We start from the raw sequence: 6,540 nt of genomic DNA, 5'->3' as shown, positions 1-6,540 counted from the left end.
AAATTGGCCTGAAGTTCTCCTTCTTTGTTGGGTCCTGTGTGGTTTTGGTATCAGTGTAACTGCGGCTTTATAGAACGAATTGGGTAGTGGTCCTTCTGTTTCTATTTTGTAGAATAGTTTGAAGAATATTAGGTCTTCTTTGAAGGTCTGATAGAATTCTGCACTAAACCCATCTGGCCCAGGACTTTTTTGGTTGGGAGACTTTTAATGAATGCTACTTCTTTAGGAATTATGGGACTATTTAGACGGTTTATCTGATCATTATTTAACTTTGGTATTTAGAATATGTCTAGAAAAGTGTTGATTTCATCCAGATTTCCCAGTTTTGTTGAATATAGGCTTTTGCAGTAGGATCTGTTTTTATATCTCCCTTTTCATACAATTTTCTCAATTTGGATGCTGTCTCTGTGCCCTCTGGTTAGTCTGGCTAAGGGTTTATCTATCTTGTTGATTTTCTCAAAGAACCAGCTCCTGGTTTTGTTGATTTATTGTATAGTTCTTTTTGTTTCTACTTGGTTGATTTCAGCCCTAAGTTGATTATTTCCTGCTGTCTACACCTCTTGGGTGAATTTTGCTTCCTTTTGTTCTAGAGCTTTTAGGTGTGCTGTCAGGCTGCTAGTGTATGCTCTCTCCAGTTTCTTTTTGGAAACACTCAGAACTATGAGCTTTCCTCGTAGCACTGATTTCATTGTGTCCCATAAGTTTGGGTATGTTGTACCTTCATTTTCATTAAATTCTAAAAAGTCTTTAATTTCTTTCTTTATTTCTTGCTTGACCAAGTTATCTTTGGTCAGCTTCCATGTGTATGTAGGCTTTCTGGTTTTTTTTGTTGCTATTGAAGGCCAGCCTTAATCTGTAGTGATCTGATAGGATGTATCCAGTCTGTTATCCTATGTCTTTTTATTGGGGAATTGAGTCCATTGATGTTAAGTGATATTAAGGAACAGTGATTATTGCTTCCTTTTATTTTTTATGTCATTTTTATGTTTGTGTGGCTATTTTCTTTTTGGTTTGTTGAAAGAAGATTACTTTCTTGTTATTTCTAGGGTGTAGTTTCACTTTTTGTGTTGGAGTTTTCTGTCTATTATCCCTTGTAGGGCTATATTTGTGGAGAGATATTGTGTAAATTTGGTTTTGTCTTGGAATATCTTGGTTTCTCTATCCATAGTAATTGAGAGTTTTTCTGGGTATAGCATCCTGGGGTGGCATTTGTGTTCTCCTATATGACATCTGCTCAGGATCTTCTAGCTTTCATATAGTCTCTGGTGACAAGTTTGGTTTCATTCTGATAGGTTGGCCTTTATATATTACTTGACATTTTTCCCTTAGTGCTTTTAATATTCTTTCTTTGCTTTGTGCATTTGGTGTTTTGACTATTATGTGACGGGAGGAATTTCTTTTCTGGCCCAGTCTATTTGGACTTCTGTATGCCTCTTGTAGGTTCACGGGCATCTCTTTCTTTAGGTTAGGGAGGTTTTCTTCTATAATTTTGTTGAAGATATTACTGAAACTTTAAGTTGGGAATCCTCAGTCTCTTCTTATCTATTATCCTTATGTTTGGTCTTCTCATTGTGTCCTGGATGTTTTGGGTTAGGAGCTTTTCGAATTTTGCTTTTTCTTTGATTGTTGTGTCAATGTTTTCTATGGTATCTGCACCTGAGACTCTCTCTTCTGTCTCTTGTATTTTGTTGGTGATCTGTGTCTCCTGATCTCTTTCCTAGGTTTTCTGTCTCCAGGGTTGGGTTGTCTCACTTTGTGATTTATTTTTTCTATTTTCATTTTTAGATCTTGGATGGTTTTGTTAAATTCCTTCACCTGTTCGGTTATATTTTCCTGTAATTCTTTAAGGCATTTTTGTGTTTCCTCTTTAAGGGCTTCTACCTGTATTCTCCTGTATTTCTTTTCTTTTCTTTTCTTTTCTTTTCTTTTCTTTTCTTTTTGTTGTTGTTGTGTTGTGTTTTGTTTTGTTTTGGAGACAGGGTTTATAGCCCTGGCTGTCCTGGAACTCACTCTGTAGACCAGGCTGGCCTCAAACTCAGAAATCCACCTGCCTCTGCCTCCCAAGTGCTGGGATTAAAGGCATGCGCCACCACCACCTGGCTCTGTATTTCTTTAAGGGAGTTATTTATGTCCTTCTTTTTAAAATTATTTTATTAGATATTTTCTTCATTTACATTATTTATGTCCTTCTTAAAGTCCTCTATCATCATCATGAGATTAGATTGGAGTCTTACTTTTCCAGTGATGGTGCATCCAAGACCTGCTATGTTGGAAGAATTGGGTTCTGATGATGTCAAATAGTCTTGTTGCTTATGTTCTTGCCCTTGCCTCTTACCATCTGGTTACCTCTAGTCTTGCTGTCTCCGACTGTGGCTTTTCACTCCTGCCAGACTGTGTGTCAGTACTCCTGGAAGACTAGTTCTCTCCTGGAGGAATTTAGGTATTGAGAGCTGTGGCACAGGGTCAGTTCTGGGGTGCAGATTGGAACCAGAAGGACCCTGTCCCCAGCTGTTCCTTGGTTCTTGTCTCCTGAAGGCTCTGGGTGGGTACCTCTTGGGCTAGGAATTTGAACAAATGTGGTGGTCTTATCTGTGTTCTGTGTAGGTGTGTCAGCACTCCTGGGAGACCAGTCCTTTCCTGGCGGTATTTTGTTCTGAAGAATTGTAGTACAGGGTCAGTTCCCCTATGTGCTTCTTATACGTAAATGATACTAACAGCATTGCAGAGTGAATGAATAAAACATGAATTATTAATATATTCCTCCTACATAAACCATGATATATTCCCACATTCTGCACTCTAACCTTCTCAAACAACTAAATATCTAATAAAACAGCTTCTACTCACTTTGATTTTTCTCTTTATGTTTTCTACAAACTATGGAATGATTTTTCCAAGCCATAGCTCATCCTTATTTTTCACTATTTTTAGTGACACAGAGTATGTTTGAGGTGTGTGCACGCGTGCACGCATGCTTGCACACATACACACACACCACAGATGGGGAATGAAGTGGGCTGGATGTTTATCAGAGGAAAGGATGATGGTGACAAGAAGAGATTTAATATAGAATTGGAGATGATGAAAGCTAGAATGAAGGGCCAAATCTTATGGATTGTTACCTAATTTATACTCTTTAGACATCTTGCTATAGAAGTTCTAGCCCACACAAAAAGAATGGAGCTATGAAATGTATTGACAATGGGAAATTCTACAGAACTTTTCAGGGAATTGGTAGGGGAACTCATGAAAATACAAATCAGATTCCTTAAAAGTCTTGCTTAAAGCTGAAGAAAAATACTTACACAAACTCCTGTAGGTCCAACTCTCTGTAATGATAAATCTGGGACTAGATCCAATGAACCATGTCCTAGATATTCAGATTCTCCTCTGACTATTTCTACATAAGGAAAAAACTGAGGCATTGAGAGGTTTGGTTAAAATACAAGAAAATATGTCCTCAAAGACTATTTTTGTACATGTGAGAGGCTTTTTTTCTTAAATTCAGCGAGAACCACCAAGACAAATAAATTATACAGGGACATTTGGGGGTCTAGCAACTTTTTCATTTACTCTCCACACTAATTTGTGCGGCTTGTAGGAAGCTGGGTGCGAGTTGGTAACTGTTTCCTTGTGGTTACAGCATGGTGCCTTAGACTAAACTGGAATAGGCTTCCCCAAAATTCCCATCACTCATGCAACTGGCAAATACTTGACTTTAGGTCTAAATAGGAAACATCTATCTAAGCCCTCATGAGTCAGTTTGTGCTTGCCCATGCCTAGGCCCTCTCTTGCCTGTCTTCTGATATTCATAAAGGGTCTTCTCTCCATCTTATCACCTTGGATCACACATTATTATTGCATAGCATAGACTATATGCTCCATCTAACAAATGGATTACCTGGCTGGAAACATAGTAGAATGCTTATGTAATAAGCCTGAAGTTCTACCTCATGAAGAAAGATTAAGATGAGATACAATGTTTTCCTCATGCCCATCACACAACTATTTTATCACCTCTGGAATCCAATTAAGATATATGTAGATCATAATTTATAAATCACTACTAACTTAGAATACTGAAAAGTCTCCACCTACAAGACACCTCTCACTACATACACTACATCTTTTTGTGTTATATTATTGTCAGACTCAGCACCATAAAACCATAGACGAACCTGATGCATCTTTTCATTCTCTTGCTCACAACTCTTCAACTAGGAGATGAACTAGAAGATATCACTATTAAGCGTACAATGGACACCAACTCTTGTTTCTTCCCTGTTTGTTCTAGCCACAAACACATTTTCTTACCATCTATGAGCCTTCCAGATTATGACATTCACCTCTCTAGTCGCATATGAACCCACTGACCAGATAGTAATTTACTTACTCCATTCAACTATTATGATTAGTACTCGGCAATGTGCCTCTCTTCTTTCGTATCATGATGCCAAAGCTCATGCTCCTGAGACTTAATGCTTTCTGTGGACTTTCTAGCGAGTTTTTGCTTCTCTCCTCAGGAACTAGATTATGAAAGTTTTTCTACTAATCGTCATTGTGTGCAGAGGCACACACTTGGATGGAAGCTTCTTGTCATTGCTCAATTCATGAAGCCGTGAAACAATTATAACACTAGAGTCAGTATTGCCTAAGAAATAACCAGAAGATCCAGCCTTTGGAGATACCTGGGACCTGGCTTTAAGAGCAATTGGAAAGGGTATATCTAATACTCTCCTCCTGTGCATTCTCTGACATATGCCCTCAGAGATAGGAAGGAAAAATGATAGAGGAAGTAAGACTTAGATAAGAGAGTGTGGGACGATGAACAAAGGTGATTGAGAATGTGGATTTCTGCCTGGGAAGAGTTTTCCATTTTCCTGGAAATACAAGACACACATTCCTCTACAAACACAAGAAGGAAGAGCACATGTATTATCCTGGCTTCTGTTCATTCCTGAGCCTGGTAGAAAATTCTCCAGTGCCAACAAACATAGGGAATGCAATTCTATATTCCACTCTCTTATCTGGCCCAGCTCCATACAGAAATGGCACTTTTGTAATGGAAAGAGCTTGTACACAGAAGATCTAAATATGATCATTTATCTTCTTCCTGAACTCCTTCCACTGTATATAATAACATACTAAACAGTAGTTGTTTCACAAAGGAAATGTATATATCTGATATTCAACAACTCTCACAATGTACCTCCATTAATGTACTCTCACAAAGAACCCTCCACAGGTTCTACAACAGAACTTGCAGAGGGGAATAAACAGAGTAATGGGGGTATATAATCACAATACAGCCAGTGACATGTCTGAGAACATAGAGACTGCAACAGCCAACATAAAGACCTCAACTTAATTTTTTGATGGCAAAGCTCAGGTTTTGACATACAGGCTTGAGAAGCCCCATTTGTTTCCTGAATACCATCCCGGCCAGATGAGGTCCTGAAATATGATTCTCTACATCTGTTTCAATTCAAAATAAGAATGTGTAGCTAGTCTTGTGGGTGATTTGTTCTTCCTCTAACCAGTCAGATCTGGAGAGTATCTTCTTGTGGCCTCCAGGCCAGGAATACATAAAGTGTATTGCAACTACTCTGACACTAGAGGCAGTGTTGACTAACAAGAGACAGCTTTATTTTCAGGATGTAGCTGGTATTGGGTTTTAACTATAAGAATGGAAAGGAGATTTAAAATAAATATATTTTTTCATATGGAATACTTCCCTTCCCGCTTTCATTTTCTGAGTCTCTCACACATCCATCCTAAACATTTCAAAGGCTTATCAGTCCAACTTTCTAACTGGAAATATGTTATGAGGAATTGGCAAAGGAATATAGAGAAGAACAAAGTGGGCAGATGCTCTTTTATACACAGTTTAAATCCAAATTTGAAGTTAATTTAGCTAAATTATTGTAATATGTAGTTTTAAGAAATAATAGAGATATCCTGTGGACCCTTTACTCAGCTTTCCACTATAGCAACAACATAGAAAACTACAATAGTCACAACCAGAAAACTACAGTAGATGGTCACAACCAGAATATGAATACTGATACACACAAGTTGTACAATATTCCTATCACTGCACAGATTCTTCCTGATGCTTTGTAGAATAGACAAATGCCTTTTCCTCCTGCTCCCACCTTCTCCTTATGCCTTGCCAACTACTAATCAGATCTCCATTTTTATAATTCTTCCATTTCAGGAATGTTATAGAAATGTAATAATACATAATCTAAGCCACTGGGGATTGGCCTATTTCATTAGCATAATGCTTTGGACCTGTAGCCAGGTAACTGGATATATCAACTCTTCATTCCTTTGTGTTCCACACTCTGGAAGCACCACGGTTTTACTATCCATGTTCTGAGGATTTCAGTAGTTTTCAATTCAGTTTATGTCAAATAAGGCTGATAGCATTCATGCTTGGCTTTCTGTGTGGAGATGAACTTTTGTTTTTCTGGGATGAATCTCCTAGAATAAACTTAGCAAATCATACAGCAGTTTCATGTTTAGGTTTAAGAACAT

Source organism: Mus pahari, chromosome X (genome assembly GCF_900095145.1).
Source record: "Mus pahari chromosome X, PAHARI_EIJ_v1.1, whole genome shotgun sequence".
In the NCBI taxonomy this organism is placed as follows: Eukaryota; Metazoa; Chordata; class Mammalia; order Rodentia; family Muridae; genus Mus; species Mus pahari.
Note: the sequence above shows the minus strand (reverse complement) of the source record.